This window comes from Sinohyriopsis cumingii, chromosome 5, assembly GCF_028554795.1.
Source record: "Sinohyriopsis cumingii isolate HCF-2022 chromosome 5, ASM2855479v2, whole genome shotgun sequence".
Lineage (NCBI taxonomy): Eukaryota > Metazoa > Mollusca > Bivalvia > Unionida > Unionidae > Sinohyriopsis > Sinohyriopsis cumingii.
In genome coordinates this window covers 96,493,295-96,515,873 of record NC_142965.1, presented here as the reverse complement: position 1 = coordinate 96,515,873, position 22,579 = coordinate 96,493,295, and the positions used below count along the sequence as shown (strand labels likewise).

The 22,579-nt window shown below is 36.0% G+C and overlaps 1 long non-coding RNA gene across 1 annotated transcript; it reads left to right on the top strand.

Moving 5' to 3' along the window:
* Positions 1-14,841: 14,841 nt before the first annotated feature.
* On the top strand, positions 14,842-20,480 carry LOC149799822 (uncharacterized). The gene is made up of 4 exons (XR_016420923.1): positions 14,842-14,917; positions 18,646-18,731; positions 19,684-19,807; positions 20,413-20,480. It is a non-coding gene; the product is annotated as an uncharacterized LOC149799822 (long non-coding RNA).
* The last annotated feature ends 2,099 nt before the right edge of the window (positions 20,481-22,579 follow it).

Here is a 22,579-nt window from a genome sequence, read left to right as displayed (position 1 = left end):
AAAATGGCCATAAGATCAACATGATGTGGTGATCTGGTGACAAGATCGGAAATCTCATTAAATAATATTCGTCAGAATAACGTTGCGGGATGATCTGGGGTCAAGATGTTGAAAAATGTCCATAGGCTTAACATGTGTTGCTTCTTAAAGGACAATTGGAATTTAACAGCAGTCAGGTTAGGCTATATGGAGACAATGAGGATTTTTCATTACGCTGTTAGTCTATAGATTTAACGTGTTGGGCGATATGGCGACTAACAGGAATTTAAAGTTACCGTCTTTAGTACACAGGTTTTCCTTATGTGACTCAGTTTGCTTAAAGTATCACCAACAAAAAAAGTTGTTACTATAATCTGTGCGCTTTTCCTCGATAATTAACTGGCGATTAACCGCATATGCTACACGCCGTGTCTATGGTTGTTTAATTTCCCTACACTAAAGATTATAAATGTTGATATTAACCGTATATAAGAGTCCGAAAAGTATACCAATCAGAGGCAAAGTTTGTCTTTTTGTGTTTTTTGTTTTTGTGATCTTAATCAGGTATGAACGACGCATTATCTGCGTCAGCTATTTTACAGTTGCGCAGACTGTCACCAAACAAATTAGGTAAATTGATTAGTACGAGTTCTACTCAAAATTAGGTTTTCGGGGCCCGGGATGAAATATCATCAGTCAGCCTATTTTACCGAGATTTTCAGGTTGCACCTACTCCAGCCCGAAGTTTCTGGCCGCTATTCAAATGACTGTTTGACAACTGATTGCCTTTCCAAACTGCTGAATCTAAGCCTCTATTTGATTTTCTCGAAAGATTACATCCGCGATCTTGTCACGGACTGTCACTCTGCTTGCATGGAGGGTGGGTTGGGGGCGGGTTGTGATAGTAAACCCTTCCTTTTGAAGTAGATTGACCATTTGTGAATAATTTGGCCTGATTTTACCAGCTGATTTTCGACACCGTATTTACTGGATGGCCCCCTCTCCAAGCTACACTGGATGATTGTTGCATTTCCTATCTATACTGGACGGTTATTGCCTTTCCGAGGGGTCGCCTCTCTGGCCCAACTGCGAGATATTCAACCAGCTAAGTCTCTTTCCCTACCATCTGGTAAATCTCCGTTGTTGTCTCTTCCTCGGCTGGTGCAGATTGATTACTGCACGACGAGTGGTCAATATGGCAACTGAAATGGGAACTTGACATCTCACTGTCATTAGGTTTAAGATTGTGAGTCTGCATGGTAACAAAGAAAAACGTAATGTTAAAAACGTTCATATGTTTAACATGATGTGTCTATGTGGCAACAAGGGCAAACGCAATGCTAAAAGTGTTCATATATTGAACATGACGAGTTTTTCTGTGGACAAGATGAGAAAATGACTAAATTAAATGCCATACGGGTTATGCAGGCGTTCAACACCGATTATTTCAGTAATGGGTGCCTTTTTTTTTTTTGGATTTGATTCTACATACCTATAAATGGCAGTTATTCACTTTATTTGGATCCGCATACATCGACATTCCTTTGGGAAGTCGTAATTTACAGGCTCCGAGAAGTACATACGCAAAATCAATGTAAAAGTGTATGGACATTTTTGAACGATATCATAATAATGGTGTCATCCAGTACAATCCGGAGTGAACGTCGCGCCTGTAATGTCACAATGAAAGCTAGTCATGTTGAAAAAATTCGTATTACCCTATTATGTGACGATTTGACTCGACGTACTCTTTTCTCGACGCAGTTCAGTACACGGCCACCATTGTAAATGTCCACACCGATCGATAACTTTCGTCTGGATAACTTTCGTCTGGAAGTTTCTTGATGACATTAAGGTGCATTCAATATTTAGCATTGAACAGGTTTTAGTTAAACAAAATTAGTATTACTTTTTTAAAACAACAATTTTCATTTACATGACATGTATGGCTTTTACTACGTTATCCAATATCTAGTTATGCAGTATATATAGCCCAATGATCTCCTATGCAACACGCCTCTATAGTAATTAATACTCATTAAATAACTATCAATACCCAGTCATATACTATCTATTAATCACACATTTACTATCCATCACCCCGCATTTAAGATCCTACACGCCATTTGAAGTAACCAGGACCTAGTCATGTACTATCTATGACCGCCACAACTAACACCTAAGGTATACTATCCAACATGCCCCTTGGATTGATCAACACATACTCATCTGCTAATACGTATACATTATCACACGTGAACTGTAAGGGAGATAAGATGATGGAGTAAAAAACAACATGCACATAAAGAAAGTCATTGACTTACTTTTACAATCTAAATCCAAATTTAAACACATATATATATGACATTGGTATTAATGCTGTGTGAAGCGAAGTGGGGTTAAGCATTTGTAATACTGAATTCGCAGTTTTCACCGTCCTAATTCTCTCACTAAAACAGTTACCCTTTATCGATTGATAAACATATTGGTAGAAAGATTTGTTGCAATGTCAATGCTTTTTTTAATGTATATTTGATTTAATTATATTTGATTTAATTTAATTGTCTGTTTGTAAGTTATTTTTTTATTTCATTACATTTTAAAGTAATGTAATTTTGTTTACTGGAATTTGATATTTTCCAGAAATTAGTTTGACCTGACGTTTTGTCTTAAATACCTAACACTAGAAGTTTATATTTAAAAGCTGACCTAGTTCTTGACCTTGATTGAGAATCAAGTAAACAACCTTTGTTTTTTTATTCATTTGTAATGTGGGATTGATAAGAGTGAGATCGAGGCTGACTGGGAGTGCGTGATTTAAAGCTTCTATTTGTCTCTGGAAACCGTCATACGGGTATCTTTTTTGTGTCTTACTTAGACTGTATTACCTTTCTCTATAGAGAATTTAGTCAGTTGGGCATTTTACCTTTGACACTGAAAGGTGTTTTGTTGTGACTAGTTTGATTTGAAATTCTATGTTTTGGAATTATTAATTCTTTTTCCCTAGGAAGATTTAAGTGCTTAACCAGAATTCTTGGACAAAGACATTTATTGAAATTTTATTCGGAATTAAAACACCGGATTATTTCCTGTGGTTCAACAAAGAACTATTGACACTCCATTGCTATACAGGCTACAGTATACGTCATCGCCTTCCATTTCGAAATTTTCGTCGGGACTCGAGCTCAAATTCATTAGAACATTATATTACTGGGACTACTAATTTTTAATTCTTGATTACCTTGAACAGAACAGATGGTCTCAGCACTGTAACTGGGTTCGTATGTATGAAAAATCTGGATTCCTGGAGACAAGAAATAACTAACTAACTAATTTGGTCCATACTACCGTACCTAAAGACTTCCATCACGGATACCTTAGAAAAGAGGAGCTGCGAGAATGCATTTAGAAAGACCTTGTACAGACTAAGGTGAAACACAAAGAACAAATGCATCCTATACGAGATGGTTGTCTTAACCATTGGTATCTAAATGCTATTAAAAACTCTGATTGACTTGGAAATGAGCACGACTTCCTTTTGAATCGCACCCCGATTCTAAATTTATTCGTGCATTGTATGCAGTCAGTCGCCAAATAAATGCACAAGTATGTTCATTGTTGTAGAAGATCGTCTCAAAGACGTGTTACGGTGGTTTGCTTTGACATTACATCAGTTACTTCAAGTCACCATTCGCATTCCAATTCAGATACAAAATTTAGTCTTGTTTAGTTTTTTATTTTGTTTTTGAAAAGCATAAAATAGCTTTAATACAACTCGCATAACCAAAGATAGATTCAGGAAACCCACCCCACCCCACTCACCCCCACCCCACCACAAAAAACACCAAATTAACTTGAAATCAAATAGAAGTGGATCATTAATCGTTAACGTTTAGGACGGGATCAGAATGCCGAAGCTAAAAAGAGAGACAGAGACAGACAGAGAGATTAAGAGAGTACTAGTAGGTTAACACTCTAAGAACAAAAACAAAAAAAGAAACCATTTTGAACAAAGAGGGGTACTGCCGCTAATATGAGCACGTATTCACGAAAGCCTCGATCTGTAACCACCTCACTTTCCTCTTCTTCTCCGTGAATGATATGTCCGTTAGACTTGATTTAAGATTAGTGAATAGTGATTCCCCATCTGAGGAAACAATCGATATCCATCTCGAACGAAGATTCTACTCTTCCTCTACTACTGTTCTAGCAATTGCCCAAAAAAGTTGCATCTCAAAAAGGTATAGGACAAAACAGACATGTTACAAAGTGCTCAAACAAAGAATTGCACGATTTAGTCCGTTGAAAATCCCAGTAGTACCGAAAGTCAAGTCGATACGACGTCCCAACAAGCAGTGGAAACGAATTCCAGTATAGAAAGAAATGTTGGATAAGACTGATTTCAGTTTTCCTCCCGAATAAGGATGTCACAAAATTTTCACCTCCGTCAACATTTTAAAGAGTCCTTCATCGTTTAGTAAACATTGGTATGATTTGTCAATACTTACCAAATCCAATGCCCGTAAAAAGAAAAAAATATTCTAAAAGCACCTAAACATAACGAGACCGAGTGCGAATTTTGTTTGAACGCTTTGAAAGAAACGGTTCCTTTGACCAATATATATAAACAGCAACTAAGACATCATTACAAATGGTGAAAAAATGCCAATCAGTCATAAGAAAAATGCTTGTTTGACTAGGAGGCGTTTTACCCATGCTGACATGATGATTGTTAAAAGTGGTTGCTCTTTCGTTCAGATCGATTGCTGGACCACTTTTATGAGGAATCTTAAGGCGAAGAAGATACAAAGAAGCCCTTATTCTAGAACGGTATAATACTTGTACCGTTGGATTTCATAGAAGGACAAAAACTAACCTAACTTCATTCAACACTGGGAATGGAACTCCGCCGTTGGTACAACCAACGGATACCACAATTACCTCATAACCATAATCTCACCGAGCTGTCACGTTTACATGAGTTACAATCGTTGATGGATTGAACCGATTTGTTAGTAACGGACAAAGCGCAACGGTATAAACAATTATTGTTATGACTTCAACTGTTTCATCATAATGTTTTAGACTAGACGGCTAAACATACGGCTAAGAATGTCATGAAAACAATAAAAAAAGCAACAAAGATTATGATAGACACCTCAGATGTGACAACCTTATTGACACCTTCCTTTATTCCAAGACAGGCATAGGTCAGAAAGATGGTGTCGGCACCCTATTCAGCAATAATAAAGGAAAGAAGGAAAGAAACAAGAAATCAAGAAAAAAGTGACATAAGAAACGATGACTGGAAGCATCCTTTCCTACTCCTATTGCTCGTCAGACTCATCAAGCATCAAAATCCAAAATACTAGAAAAACAACCTAAGAGGAGTATCGAGTAGTGGTTGTCTCATTTGACCATCATTTACTGCAATCCTGCCGCTAGCTACGGGTGAATTCAAAATTTATATCGTGCAACTAAACCGAACTACAAAGTCTACGACTGCAAGAAGTACTGCAGTTGTTAAAATAAACATTTACGTACATATTACACAAACCCATTCCAGGAATATTTTTTAAAAGTCTAATAAAGTAGCTGGAATCGATCATCAATGTCAAGATGACTTAGCAGATGTCTCTGATATAGCGTTGTTTAATCGAAATTACAAATGTTTGCTTTTTGTCATTGATGTGCCTTCAAAGTCAGTTTGGCTAGTTCCATTGACTTCTGAAATGAGTTTAAAGTTAGTGCTAGCTTTAAATCAAACTTTAAATCAAACAAAGTGGTCAACACTATATACGATGGCAAACAAACAAAATACCAATTTTCTTCCCCAATGGTTTCAAAACGAATTGAAACAGGCATTCATTTTTTTACTCCTGAAAATCTTAAAATGAAAGTCAGTGTCATGGAAAAACTTTGAAAGAAATTATACGGAAACATTTTACTCATGAACATACCTTCAAATACATTGACGTATTATCACGGCTAGTCAAAGCTTGTTGTTGTTTTCGTCGTTCATCTTCCGAGTACGAAGATAATCAATCCATCAATAAAAGTCTGGTTCTGCGAGTGTGTGAGTAGCTGATCTGAATTGTCTATGGCAGGCTTAACAGGATATGCTGCTTGGGTTTGTTTGGTCAGTAAAGGACATGCTGCTTTCTTGTGATTTACACTGCTCATGATTCTGCCTCTGCTGTTCATCGTCTGTTCAAAAACAATAGCTACAGTATGGATCAATTCTGTGCGAGAGCTTATCAATACTCAGGGTCCATGTTTAAGTGTTTTAAGAACGACTTCAGATAATCTTCGGAGTGTTTCTTTTGACCACCTGGAGAGCGTTAGACCTCTTCAGCTCGTTTCAGAAGATCTTCTTTTGTAGACGCTCTTTTGACATCCTGGTGACATGACATGTCCATCTCAACAGTGATTTCATCAGAAGAGTCTGGGTGTCTGGAATGCCCGCACGTGTGAGACCCTCAGTGTCTCTAACCCAGTCTTGACATCTTATCCTCATCAATTTCTTCAGGCAGCCCATATGCATATGATTCAGCTTCTTATCATGGCGTCTGTACAAAGTCCAGGTTTCACAAGTATACAGCAGGGTCGGCATCACCATCGATGTGGACACAACGTGATATGTGCACTTATCCACTGCCACGAGCCAGGGTTTGGCTATTTATAGTGATGATAGGCTCTACGTATGGCTTTCCTGGTGCATGGTGGCGCATCGCTTCTGTCTTCTTTATAAAGATTGTGCGGCCGAAATTGTCAGAAGTAGAAGAGAAATTGTTCATACACTGTTGGATGTCAGACTCAAATTTGGCATTAAGGGATCAGTCGTCACCAAATAAGATGTCGTAAACAATCACTTCGTGTAATTTCGTCTTCGCCTATAGTCTTTCCAGTGTCATAGCCACAGAATGCATCAGTAAAAATGGCGCTGAACATCATACTGAAAAACGTTGGGGCCAACTCACATCCTTGCTTGACTCCATGGGTAACTGGGAATAGAACGGTTCAGATTATTCACCACCATCACAACACGAACAAGTATGCAATCATGGAAATGCCAAACCATCGCAATGAATTTATCTGGGCAAACAAAATTTTGCGACGATGATCCAAAGGACTGACCGTGTCAAAGTCTTTTGTCAGGTCGGTGAATGTCGTGTACAGGTTTGGAGTTCTGTTCCTGGCATTTTCACTGGAGCTAACGAGCTGCAACTATCATGTATGAAGTCCCTCGTTCTGTCCGGAAGCAATACGGACAATCTGGCAGGAGCCATCGATCAATGTTGTGCACAAGGCAAATCAGCAGAATTCTGGCAAGCATTATACCAGCTATTGATAGCAAGGATATGCCGCGATGGTTGTCGCAGGATTGTATGCTTTTCTGCTTGTATATATGGACGATGTACTTGTGCTCCTGGTGTTTAGTTCTCTGAGTCAACGGTGATTGGAAATGTTCAGTCATTTTTCTGCTCCATGTGCGAACCTCGGTTTTGTATTCTTCTGCTGGTATAGCATCTGCTCCAAGTGTTTTGCCATTTGACAGCTGGTGAATGCTTTGTCAGTTTCAGTTAAAACTTGCAATCAATCAAACCATCATATCATCGGATGTGCTAAAAAGCTGACACATGTAAACGAAGTGACTGTGTTTTATCGTTTTTTGGAACGTCAAAAATCACAAGAAAATGAAAGAAAGAAGTGTTAAATACTGGAGGTTGGTTTCATATTGGAAAAATAAAACGCACTTTTGGCAAAGGCTATTTACTTAACTGGACATGGGACTTGCTTCGTGTCGCAGGACATGTACATGAACGAGATCCTTCCGTCAATAAATTGGAGGATGTGAACTGAGATGTGTTAAAAGGAACTATTTTATTTGCATGAAATACAACGAGGGACAAAGAAAGAATACGATGTATATGATATCGATAGCATTTTCAAAACAAGAACACGTAGAGTGGGACAAACCCGTATCCAAGAAGTCAATGTCCGTTGGAAAGGATATTCATCCAGTTTGAATTTTTGGACTGCAGCTTCACAAGTCATGTATTATTTAATGAAGCCGAAGTCACCAATATGCCGTTAAACACTACTGCATTCTTTTCTCAATGTTCCTATCTTCAAGAACAACAACACCAACCACTCTGGTTTCTGGTTCGAAAACATTTGAAGAGGCATATCGTTACTCCGATACTCACCGCTCCGGTGGCCTAGTGGTTAGAGCGTCCGCCTCGGATGCGGGAGGTCGTGGGTTCGATCCCCGGACGAGTCATGCCAAAGACTTACAAAAATGGTACTAACAGTTGCTTCGCTTGGCGCTCAGCATTAACAGGTTAGTGTTAGGACTGGTCGGCCCGGTGTCAGGATAATGTGACTGGGTGGAACATCATGCTACATGTCTGCGGCATGATGCCCCAGTGCTAGACATCACTATAAACTGCCACATTGCAGACATCGTAGCGATATGACTGGAAAATTGTTAAAGCTACGCTAAAAATCCAAATCACATCACAGTTCTGGTTGGAGAACGAATTCCGGAAAATGAAATCGTCTTTTTCTACCAGGTATTTGTAGTGTATTATGTTATTAGAGCAGCCTGTGGCAATTTGTTTACAACAATCAGATTAGCAGTTGTGTGCTATTTTACTTGGAAGTTGTATTGGTTATCTTCTTCATAATCATTCTTTTGAAATATGTCGACAGTAACAACAATGATAGCCACGTTAATGCAAGTCAAAAACCTTCTAATCAAAGAAGCCATCATTTAGAACTATTGGAAAATCATCATGTCAAATCGATTGACTCTTAAGACTTCAAAAGCATCGAAATATGAATAATCAATTTTATTTAACGGTACCTAGTGTCAGTTTATGGTTATGTTTCCAAACAGCACATAATGATATTTCACTGCCAGATTACTAATATCCATACAGTTGGATCGCATAGCTCACTGGGTATTGCTTTGGTAGAAATCATGTATCCTACCCAAGTCTGGAATGTGGTCGAAGATCCAATCAATTTCATTATAGAAATACTTGATGAACAAATTCAATAACACTTTGAGAATAATGATCCGGGTTCTTAAGAATAAAAACTACACGCACTAGCAAATCCAAAATTTAATATATATACCATGAGAATGACTTCAGGATATTATTTCAATGATCGACATCTCGTCGAAACTAGTTTAGCTATGTTTAATGATCAGTTAGGTAAAACAATTGATTCACTTCACCGAAGTGCACTGATCGAGTGTCATCTAACTTCTCATCGTCTAAATTAGAATTGTCCTATTGAAAAAATTGTTCTCTCTGTTTGCTATTACGAGTGGAAACACATCTCTCGTTCCTACGAAAATCACATTCGACAACAATCGATTCTACAAGTATTTAAGCTACCCTGTTGAATTGAACGAAAGACTGCATGTGACATACAAATCAAGGGTGTTTCGTTATTTTTTTTAAAAAACAGACATAAAAATCTTTGCATTAAAAATAAAAATAAACAATCGTTATCTTCAGTTTAAACGAACACATGTTTGATTTATAACAGTGAGTCAGCCAAGACCAAGCCAGTGTATAGTTACAAGAATTGTAACGGCATAAACAGCCAGCTAAAGTTCAGTCAGTGCGTTTATCAAGCCACCATAAGCAGTAATGACGACTCGTTGCAATTGTGTCAGAAACTGATGAATCAGTATTTGCATGACAATGAATATTTTTTTAGAAACACTTATTACGGATAGCAAGTAGCCTTTCTATGCAATAAATACATCGACGACTGAGAATTAAAAGAATGACCGTATTAAAACTGTATTGATGTAATTCAATAAAGTGATATACAAAGAGGATATTATTCCAATAGTGTTTATTTCTTTCATAAATGTAAACTTCGATCTTTATCAGATCATGTAATGATGCAAAAAAAGAAATGATACTGCCAGTAAAGAAATTCAATAAAGGCAAGACAGTTAAAAGCGAAAGAGGATGGTATCAGAATGCTCGTGATGATGATACACGTTAATATATTTTATTCCCGTAAAATCTGTTCCTAGGAAGATGAGAAATCCACAAACGACTTGAGGGTATGCTTTCAACCTATAATGAGGAACCAACACATCTTGAAGTTTATGCATTTCAGGAATGCCAGCAGCATCTCTCTCGAAACGGTTGCTTCTCTTCGTTGTGTGGCTTTGTCAGATCGTCAAGTACTCTGCCTTGATAGTTTCCATTCTGATGTATCATTCACATATGTTCGACCTACCCCAATGGCACGGGCTAAGCACATTTGATCTTGTGAGTTGTTAATTTAGGCAATACTGCGTTAGTTACTGCGAATTTCATCCACCAATAACACTTTTCTGAATCCGCTACCTCTAGAGGTGAAACGTATGTCATATGAAGAGTTTATTTTCCTTCGGTAAGTTAAACTTGTCATTGGATTGTTGAACGTGTTGATTTTTGTGGATTATGTTGGAAAGTGTTAATTATATCAGTGTCCTAACTCGATCCTGAGAGGAAACTTTAAAATGTCAGGACTTGTGGAGAATCTCAACGATTATCATGTTTCGCTTGGCATTGTTGCTTCAATGTTTCTAACAATAGATCATACAATAGATCTGCAATGAAACCAGCTGGTTTCTCAGGTGGCACTGCGGACATGAATTCTTTAAATTTCACCGTGTACGTGTAAGCAGCGGCTTGAAATAACTTTTTAAATGTGAAAATAATCTTTGGAAGCTACTTCAGAGACTTGTTTTTTCCTGGATTTTGATTCTCTTGGTCTTGTGGTAGATGTAGCAGGTGTTGGTTCAGGTTCACCCACTTCATCTTTGAAATTAATCGCACGCACTTGTGCTAAAACGTTACTTAGCGTTATGATGTTACACCCAAAGTCGTTGTCGTTTCCTCATTTATTCTGGTTTATCGCTGGATTAGTGTGATCATTTCATCTAGTTTAAAAAATTTGAGTTCACTCAGTTTTACACACTCTCTCCCTAAAATTAGAGACCTTCTTAGTGTATGAGACTATATTTATACACTTTCAGGTTATAAATCCTCTCGAGATTCATTCGAAAGCACTCCATTTCCAACAAGACTGCGGACAACTCCTCTTGAGAAATAAGTAACGATACGTGTTATGTCTGTCAAAAGAAAGGACATTGGGCTCCAGAGTGTCCACCAAGTGAAGGAAAAGGAACGACTCGAGAAACGAGATACAAAGGTAGAGATATATGTTATCGTGGTTGTAGAGAAAAAGGACATTGTCCCAAGAAAAGAAAAAAGAACACGGAGAAGAAGGAGGGGGAAGAGAAACGTTCTTTAGAAACAAGACTAGAAGAAGTATCCATACTCGTCAAGAAATTCAAGAAGGCAAGAGGGATAGAAGACTAGAAGATATTGAAGGAGAAGTGGATGAATATGTGCATGTCGAGACACGAAAATTGACAGATAATGAAATAAGGAAAGAAAGAAGAGAATGGATTTTGGTGATGGGTTATGTAATTTCTTTTTGTCTTGATTTTTAAAAATTAAATTTCTGCTTTTCGTATTGATACGACTTAAACACATGCAACAATTAAATCATGAGAATGAATTTAAGTTTTGTTTGATTTTGAAAATCATTGAGTAGTATATGTTTTAGAAGAGTTGTAGGTGGCCCTGAACAGTTTTTTTTTGTTATAAATATCATTGTCTTATTCCTTTTCCACGGCCACGTCCTACTCCTTCTACTGATACTGATGCTTTCTTTGTGTTAACTGCAGATACTGTTGTTGCAATGGCGGTGAAAGTGGGTGGAGAAATTGAAGGTTTAGAAATTTTGGATCGTGAACTTCTCTTTCTCTTGCTTTGAGCGAACTAATTATGATATGTTTCCCTAAGCTGCTTGATTTGCTCTAAAATGTCTTGAAACAGTCTCGTCATCTTGTTTTCACTCATTTGCTTCTGTTCATTTTTAAAGTTTTCCTACTCTTCTTTTAATCTTGCTTTCTTTTCTCATCTTCTTGCTCCTGTTGAATAAATGCATGTTCTTTCTGACGTTGCAAAAATCTCCCCAACTCTTCTACGTGTTTCTTTCTGAAATCAACAACTATGATGGAGAAGGCAGTACACCGTTGTAGGCAAACATTCCTGCGGTGACGATAGGAAATCCGCCAAACCTAAATTGAAGTTCTCTTCTAGAAGAAAATATAACTAGAACACCAGTATAATTCGTCGTCATAATACTATCACTTCAAGTATAAGATATACCTGTAGCAGGTGCATCCCAATATATTGTCGTCAGTGTTTCGTCTATAGGTATTGTACTTGAACTTTTTTGCAATCGTAAACAGTATCGTCAGCATATGTATTGAAAATTACGTCACCCGTTCTATCTCTTTTGATTGGAAGAGGAAGCATAAGCTTTGGCTAAATTTTGCATCAAGCATTTTGATGGTGGAAATATTAGGACAGAACCTTTAAGTAAAATTATTAAGACTGAAATTTTCTCTAAATTGTATTAAAAGTAATTTTTTAGTAAATTATATTGAAAGTAATTTTCCACTAAAATATATTGAAATAAATTTTATCTATTTGTGCAACATAACTGTATGCTATTTTATAAAGATCGCTTTTTACGAGCAGGTGCAGAAATCCATAATATACATTTCGTTCGTATCTAAATGTCAGCAATTGTCAGCATAAAATACATTTCGCTCGTATCTAAATGTCAGCAATTTAGATTTGTGGGGAAGCTGCTGAACAGGCCAATTATTAAATCAATAATGGATCAGTTGCGCAGATGGTTCACACGATGGCCCTGGGAAAGGTCAAGAGTCTTGTTCTGACTGGACTGAGCGAAAGCAAAAACTGTATAAATAAAGAAGCGGGCTTACGAAGGGTTAGTTCGTTCCTCGAATCAGAACAGCTCTGTCTTTTCCTTACAGGTAAGAATCGTCTGTGTTCGCAAACTTCTTTAAAGAATTGGCACTTTTTAATGTTTGAGATTGTAACGGTAAAGTTCATATTTTCCCAACATTTTTGTGAGTTCTTTGTATTTTATATTATAATATAATGGAATGTCTAATTGTATTTGTGGTATGTATTATTGTAAAAGATGAATTCGCTACCAACTTCATGTTTAGATTTAGTTTTGAAATAAAAGATTATTTAAGTAATAATGAGTAATGTTTAGTAACCTATTCGAAATTAGTATTCTATTTTAAATTTAGTAAAATACATTTCTTCAAAATGATTGTTGCATTAATCGCAACTATTGAATTTCATGCTCATTGGATATCATAAAGTAACTGAGATTTAACTATCTATATTACATTCTAAAAGGCAGAAATTATACAATGAAGTTGGTGAGCTCGAGAGGAAAGTGTAATTTTATATGTATTTCTTGTATTTTAAATATAAAGGCTTTATAAACATATCTTTATAATGTATCATTATATATATTATCATTATATATATCAATAAATAGTTCGTTTCTCGAGTCAGAACAGTTCTGTCTTTTCCTTACAGCGATTCCGTACTTCATTCCACAAGATGTAGGAGGATATACACGGTTATTAGTGACACCCTTGTTAGAGAGCCTGAACTCCTTCTTCTTCTTCTTCTTCTTCTTCTCTCTCTCTCTCTCTCTCTCTCTCTCTCTCTCTCTCTCTGAACATGGGCAAAGACATTTCTTAACTTATGAGTAATCCCTTCTCATAGCAAGAGATGAGAAGAAGGTTATGATAAAAACCCGTATCATAACAGAACTATTTCAGTCCGTTTCGATCGGGTCAGAGAGAGAGAGAGAGAGAGAGAGAGAGAGAGAGAGAGAGAGAGATTCTCATATGGTGTCACCTATTCTCAAGACCAAGTCAAGACGTATCCCACTGTCGAATCTTCTACAACTGTTGAGTGCATGCTATTTAACATGGACTACCCTATGTATGTTAAGGCATCGTTGGTCGGTACCTGAATCACAGACACAGCGACATGCAAAAGAAAAATATATGTGGAAAAGCGGGTCGAAGTTTGAGAAGAACTGGTTCTAGTATGCTAACCTACTGTGTAATGTTAATTCCGTATGACGTCAAAGTTGTTCATACAACTACGAAGGGCGTTTATTGGTTTGGACATAACGGGGATACGTGTGCTTAGCAAACGTGTTCTAGTTTAAAAAGTAAGTTACACTGATGACAATTTGCATACAAAATTCTTATTCGTTAATTTTACATAATTTCATAATACTTTATTGCATCTGTGTGATGTAGTGCGTCTGCTAACTTGATGTTATCACTGCTCACATAAAATAATGTGAAATATGCATACATTCACGCCTATACATACATGTATACTGAATGTTTGAAAAACATACATATTGACAGACAGACAGGTAAAATATGGATTCACAGAAGAACTTGCATAGATAGTATGGCAGAAAGGAGAAAATATACCCACAACTAGCATATGATTAAATATCTCGCCCCAAGAAATTCAGGTTAAAAAGAAGCGAAATTTATGTAGAAGATATTAGGCATGTTTGTTTTGGATCGTGACAGCGGCATGCGTAAAATAAATGCAGTAATAAGGAACAAGGTTCCATCCCATTTCGTGTTCAAGTCGCATCTCCAATGATAAGATCATTCTTGGAAAATGTAAACCATCAAATTTTAAAACCGACCAGAAATAAAATCACATTTGTACTTGAAAAGAAATTAACAATTTAATCCCCAAAAAGCCTAAACTAATCACGAATATTTTTGTATTTCAATCGGGGAAGCGGAAAGTAATACTTCCGATGTGCTTTCAAAGAGATATTTATGCTATTTATGATCAACTTTTAGAATGATATGATTTGAAAATTTAAAGGCACGTTTCATTATGAGTTTACGCTGAACGCCAAGCGTAGATAAATTTCACTGCATAGACGAAATGGATCAGATACTGTAAGTTACCAGATTTACTTTGGTACATTGTTTTTATCGGTAGATTCAAACTATATTCAACATTAAAATTAACATCTGCATATCGTATACTCGTTATTCCCACTATGAAAACAAAGTCATATGGGCAGCGTTCTTTTGCATACAAGGGCACAGCAACGTGGAATGAATTGCCCACTGAACTTAGACAAAAAGACACAGTGATCCCATTCAAGAGTGCTCTCAAAACTCACTTTTTTCGACTGCAAGAACAAACTTAAAGACCTAATAATGTTTCCTACCTTAAATATTCTCAGCAGGTTTTTGTTTTATGTTTTCTAATTTCATGGTGTAATCATATCATTATATGTTTTTTATCTTATAGGTGTTGTCAAATGTTGCAAAGCGCTTAGAGCTTCTAACGATCAATCGCTATAAAAAGTCCTCATTATTATTATTATTATTATTATTATTATTATTATTATTATTATTATCATTATTATTATTATTTTATTATTATTATTATTATTATTATTATTATTATATGAGTTTGCTTTTTCATCCGGAAATATTTCTCAAAAATATTAGTATATATTCATTAAAGTTAAGACCGATTACAATTTGACTCTGTACTTTGAGCTTTATTTACATTGGATGGTTTCGTTCGCTTAACACATACATTTTTATGCACAGAAAAAGTCTTAAATCAGAGTCATACATCGTAATGAATGGAATGAAAGCTCAGTTTCCTTTCTTTGTTAAAAATGTGTCATTAGGAATAAACAATGTATCCCCTGGGGGTGCAAGACTGAGAGTCAAAAGTCTCCTTGGTCTCAAAACTGGGGGTCAGACTGATGAAAAACCAAACTTTGGTATCAAAACTGAGGGTCAAATTAAACATGTGTGGGCCTCTGAAGCTCAAAGAGGGTAAAGGGAAACACTGAATAGAGCATTTAAAAGACAAAAATGGGAAAAAGGAAATCAAAAATGTAGGAAAGGCATACGAAAAATTGAATATAGTTGCGGATGAAAGTGATGGATAAAATCCATGTAAATGCTTATACATTCATCCTTACCTATTAACACAACTGCAGGTGCATCCAATGGGAAAAGCAATTAAAAAATACCTTCCCTGAAGCATTTTTTAAAAAAATCAGCTTTCTTAACAGCATAATTGTTTTGGGTCAACCTCTTCATCACGGGTATCCAATTTGTTTGCTTGAGGGGCAACATTGCATTTTTTTCCCACTCACGGGGCCTTTTATAAATTTGACCTACGTTTATGTCTGCTAATTGGCATAAGTTTAGAAAAGTTGGTGTGTCAGATTCTGGCCCTATAGATGTATGTTGGACAACCCTATTATATATAGGATATCTATTTTTTTGAGTAGATGTACGGAAATATTTCACGAGAAGAGTGAAAATAGTATAAACCACTCTTGACAATACAAAATGTTTCCCTTTCGCGAGTGAAACATCTCCGTATATCGACCCAAAAATCCGAGGATTGTATTGTATGTTTTTAAAGGGGAAAGCTGTCGGTTAGCATGTGTTATCTCCATTCTGTGTCAGTGCGATTAACACTTATATGCATCATGCTTTTAATTTTGCATTTTGTCAAAATAATTTCTATATTCGTACCAAAATGAACATATTCTTTTTTTTTTTTTTTTGTTAACGCATTGTCGTGGTGGAGTAACCAGAAACATAACAGAGGTCTTATCTGACAGACTTCAGAGTGTAACATCTTTAAACAAAAGGGTATAATTATTGTGAGTTTGCTTTTTCAATTGGGAATATTTCCAAAAAATATTAGTTAAAAAATTTTAATCACAAAAACAACCCAGATCACAGTAAAATACCATACGAATTATCTTTTATAATCTTATTTATGACCATTCACACCACAATAAATTGGAAACGTATGAATATAGGGCAAATATAAAATGTAATGTTTACTTCAGTTTAAGTAGTATGATAATACCAGGTTTAGAGCTATTTTACTAATCTAGGTCAAAGCTTTCTTCCTCGCATGAATTTGTTCTCACATCATATGACCACGCATGAAAGTTACCAGTGGGCGCCATTGCCAGTCATGTGGGTTAGAAGACTTAAACGGTGTTCTGTAACCGATAAAAACCACTGTTATCCTACTGCTTACAGACACGACCAATGCACGCGAGTGTAGCCCAAACATTAAAATATTAATATTGGAATTGTATGATAGACAATCTTTGAACGTGAGTGTAGGCATCAGGTATCAGTGGAGCCGTGCTCGCAGACTGACCACTATTTGCATACAGACTTAGTGTCAACTCTGTTTCTTTTTCAAGTGAGTTTGTCTCTTGTATAAGGATATATTTAATTCTCTTTTCGCGTGCCGTTCTATTCTCAAAGGGAAAAAAATGACTTAATAAAGAAATTTTATTATGCTGACTTGCTGGTTATTAACTCACAGCGGAATTGTACATTTCTTGACTTTATAAAAGAGTTAACTAAAATGATAAACGCTAATGTGAAAACAATTCAAATTATTGTTTGGTGGAAGTATTAGCAATATCTGAGAGACCATAAAATTATTTTCCCAACACTATGACTATAAATTATTACCCGGGACCATGCATGGATATGCATATGATAAGCCATGGCAGGGCAATTAAACAATGGCGTAGTTTTCACATGGACTTAATATAGGGTGGTTGCAAGCGAATTGTTACCACCATCCCCTTAACTTCAAGTTTTAGTTCTTTCCTCTACTAGTTGAGTCTTCTCTGTGGGCTGATCAGTGACCGTGTTTTAATCTCATCAGGGGCTTTGCAGTTCCTCTCACAGTCGCGGAAAATACTTTTCGTACTAAATGAAGAAACGTAGAAGCTTGACTTGGTTGTACATGAAAATGAAATTAACATTGACGCTGTAAGGTTGATGTCAGTTACAAGTACGGTGGCATTCATGACATTGAGAGTGATGGCGTGGGGGGAAGGGGGGGATGGAGATGTATCAAATAAACAGAGACAAAAAGCAAAAAGTATAATGACTTTAGTCTTTTCATACAGAAACTTATAAAGAAACTTAGCGTTCATTTGAAAAACCCAATCACCGAATATAAAAAAGTTCAGTACAATAATTGTGATAAGTGGTCCAGTTATATAACAGGAATATGTGACGCTTCATTTACAGTGTATACCCGCATACATTTTTATTAATATATATATTCGGCAAAAAAATAGCAGGAACTAGGTTAATGGCATTGCACACAGCTGGCACTAGAGGGCAGTCTATATTTCGCAACAAAAGGCAGTTGACCAGTATAGCGAATCACATTATGTTGATACAGCCGATATGGGTAGAGCTTGAAATTTTCACTAACCTATAAACAAGCCTTAAAGAAATCAGATCTCTCGCATTTTCAAGGTCAAATCCTACTTGTGGTCTATCCGCTCCTCCTGCACCACTACCACCACCAGCACCTTTGAATAATGCGTGCACCCCTCTCTCTCTCTACAGATTTGGTAAATATTACAAAGTGATTGTCAACTATTTATGGATAGTTCAAAACTTGAAACAACACTTAAAAACATTATGTAACGATTCTACAAAAGTATATCCAAGGATAAAGCAAACATTTGGGGAGGGGGGCATATACTGTTTGCACATTTAAAATTGGAAGAAAAACGAAATGTATGGCGGGTGAAGGGACACCGAACGCATATGGATTGCTTTCTATCGTGGAGATTTTATCATTTCTGTAGCAAGATGAAACTTGTTCTGCTGGCTCTTCTTCCTCTTGTTCTCGCCGGACTGGTGGATCAGAAGAGAATCTTCATGGATCTCCGTCGTATGAATGTTTTAATATATTGTGTACTTTCATGAATACTACTACTGGTAGCATGTGTGTTTTAAATTTTATACCAATCTCTCTCTCTCTCTCTCTCTCCATTGATTTGATGGTAAGATAACTTCGATATATGTTAAAAGTAGATAGATGCCAGAATGAATCTAAATAGTTATGTCAAAGATGTACGAAACCTGTAAAATTAATTAATATGGAATTTGCTTAATGTTTGTCTATATATATATATATATATATATATATATATATATATATATATATATATATATATATATATATATACCAATATCATACAGTTTAGAGAATTTTTAATTCGTACTCTACGGAGATTCGAACCCAGGTCCGAGGGTAAACGGCACCCATCGCCTTGCCTGCACACACGAGCACATATTCCCTCACGACACGACTAACTCACTTGCAGACACACTTGCATGACGACCTAGTAATTAATTCTCATGTAATTCTACAATGACTGTGTAGATACATTAAAATTAATTACTAGGTCGTCATGCGGGTATGCTACACACGAGTGCATATAACACCGATTAAGTATCATCATTTTTTGGTGATGTGTGCTTAGCTGTGAGGGAATGTGGGCTCGTGTGTGCAGGCAAGGCTATGGGTACCGTTTACCCGTGGACCTGGTTTCGAATCTCCGTAGAGTACGAATTAAAAATTCTCTAAACTGTATGATAGTATTATTTGTATTAAAATATTAATTCTGCCTACTATTATCAAGCAAACTTCTATAGGAATCCAGGGATAGCACTTTCCGTTCTGTCTGGTGTATATTCATAATTCTCTCTCTCTCTCTCTCTCTCTCTCTATATATATATATATATATATATATATATATATATATATATATATATATATATATATATATATATATATATATAAATGACCCTGTGTCTTATGTTTCTTTCTTCCTTGACAGCATTCGACCTGCTTTTTAAAGTCAGGAATCTGCTTGCCTGTTCTACGGGAGGGGAGGGATGTATGACTGTCTGCCTTTCCGTTGCCGGCGAAGATCGATCCTTCTGCGATTTTGTTTGTTTACAGTAAGTAACTGTTTAATTAGTCTCAAATATTTCGAGCCATACTACAGTTTGCAATAAAGCTTTCAGGTCACAAATATATATATATCTATTTATGTATTTATAATGCATCTATTTATTTAGTCCTCATGTGTGCTCAAGACTTATAATTATGGTTAAAAGGGAAGGTTGCAATTATATATATATATATATATATATATATATATATATATATATATATATATATATATATATATATAGAGAGAGAGAGAGAGAGAGAGAGAGAGAAAGAGAGATTTATAGACAGATAAAGACAGATACATCGACCTTTATTCACAAAAAAGAAAGGTTACAGTTTTAGATAGATAGATAGACAGATAGATAGATAATTACGTCGACCTTTATTCACAAGAAAAGAATTTTTAAAATTATCTAACGAGTAAATAATAACCGTTTTCGTTTCAATTTCATTGACTTTACGACAACAAATCAATTTATGAGAATAGTTGACTATTATAAAACGCAATGTATGATAATAAAATTAAATGTGAAAATTCGTCTTTCCAATGAAACCCACTAGCGTCTGAAAAAACTTGCATTCTTCAAAAAATATTGATGTTCTTTTTCAGGGTGTCCATTAATCCAGTGACAGTTGCGTGTTCTGGTTTTAGATAATAAAAAATACTTCACTCACAAATACTGAGTCGAACTAATCTCTTACAATAATGAAAATGCACCAATGTTTTGCTCTTCCGAGTCGTGTTATGCATTTTCTAATCTTGCCCAACAGAAATTAGGAAAATCTCTCTCTCTCTCTCTCTCTCTCTCTCTCTCTCTATATATATATATATATATATATATATATATATATATATATATATATATATATATATATATATATATAATCAAGGTTACAGAATTTTAATTCGTACTTTACGGACGTACGAACGGAAAGTACTTTCCCTGACAATCACTTTTTGGTGATGTGTGCATCATGGCCGAGATCGTATAAGGGTCAGTGTTTCGAGGTAAGCGATGGGTGTTGTTTGCTCGTAGACCCGGGTTAAAATCTCCATAGAGTACGAATTAAAATTCTCTAACCTTTATAATAATGTTATATATTCATATTTATAAAAGATCTATAAGAATTATCAAGCATTCTCATGTACAATCCATGAATAGCACTTTTCCTTCGGTTTTGTATGGTCTTTATGTAACAGAAAAAAATCAACAAATAATTTATTTCTCTACAATACAAAGTTAAAATAGAAATGAGACTGACAGTATTGTGAATGATATCCTAATAATCCTAAATGCTATATCACAAGTCAAAGAATATAATATTCTGAATGGTTTCCAATAGTATTAAATGTGTTAATGTACCAATAGTCTTGACTATTTTGATGTACCACAATGATATAATCCAGTATGTTTTTGAATGAGTTTTCAAAATTCCCAAAGTAGTGTTAGAGTCCAACGAGTTAGTGACCACTTTGTAATTCCAATGAATAATTTAATATTTATGTCAAATATTATCCTGAACACATTTATAAGTGAATCCACAGACTTATCATAAAACAGAAATGAATAATGGTTTATCGAATCTCCTTTGTATCAAGACTGTCTTCTCACCTACGACGCCAAAGCATTTTCTGGAAAATTAATGATACCTAATGGAAACTTACGTCAAACTGTAAACAAGTGTAGGCCTTGAACTTCAATTTTAATAAACATCTATATACATTTAATAATCATGATAAAAATCAGGTACACAGAATATGACAATGGTCAGGCAGGCTAAACATCTATCATCAATCACGGACAAAAGAAAAGTACACATACATACATACATACATACATACATACATACATACATAGCGTTTTATCCTATTCCGTCTTTCGATATACCAAAACTGAGTTCACTGAGGTGCTGCCGGTATTTTCAAGACAGGTATTTATTATATAACGCGGACAAAATTGCCCACTCAATTCTTAACGTTTATCACTGACGCTGGCCGAACCCACTCTGGTGTTGGTATGTAACTGGATCAACGAAACCTGATCCACGTGACGGCTGATATGGCTAGACAAGTACCTCGACCTCAGCATATCTTTTAATAGTGCATCCCAATACTGCATTGGTTTATTATTTCTCCAACGTCAAGATAATCGTTTCAATACCTTTGTCAATTTTGTCATTGATGGCGCTCGTGTCGTTAAGGTTCAGGATTGCGCGGGCACTGCTGTGTGTTGTCATTTTAAATCCCTCTTTGTCACTAATAAGCGGCATAACCAATTACTCAGTAATGACAATATCTGCTTTAACATAGGAACGACCAAAGCTTTGTAATACCGATGTGATTTATGAAATCATATTTGTTAACAGCTGTCGAACGTCTTTACCTGGTTTGTTGGTGGGTGGGATAATTTCCACGTGATTTTCTAACTCGCCGCTACGCTTGTGAAATTTGAATTCAGGTACTTATGATTGCTGTGCCAGGTCAAGAACATGCTCGCGCTTCAGTAGCAATAGTAGATGCAAGGTGTTTTTGTTTATCTCGATGAAGGTTTTGTTCATCCTCAACACGACGACAGTGTTTTTCATCCTCAATACGACAGCGGTTTTCTTCAAACCCGTCTACTATCTCGAGCATTTCGGATTTTCTCGCACGTCTTGGTATTTCTTTATTACGCTGACATGCAAATTGTTTCAGTTCTTGTACCGTTCCTTTTGCATTAACAAACGGTGTTGAATTAGTGACCTGTGGTGGAGCAGGTTGATATAATGCAAGTATG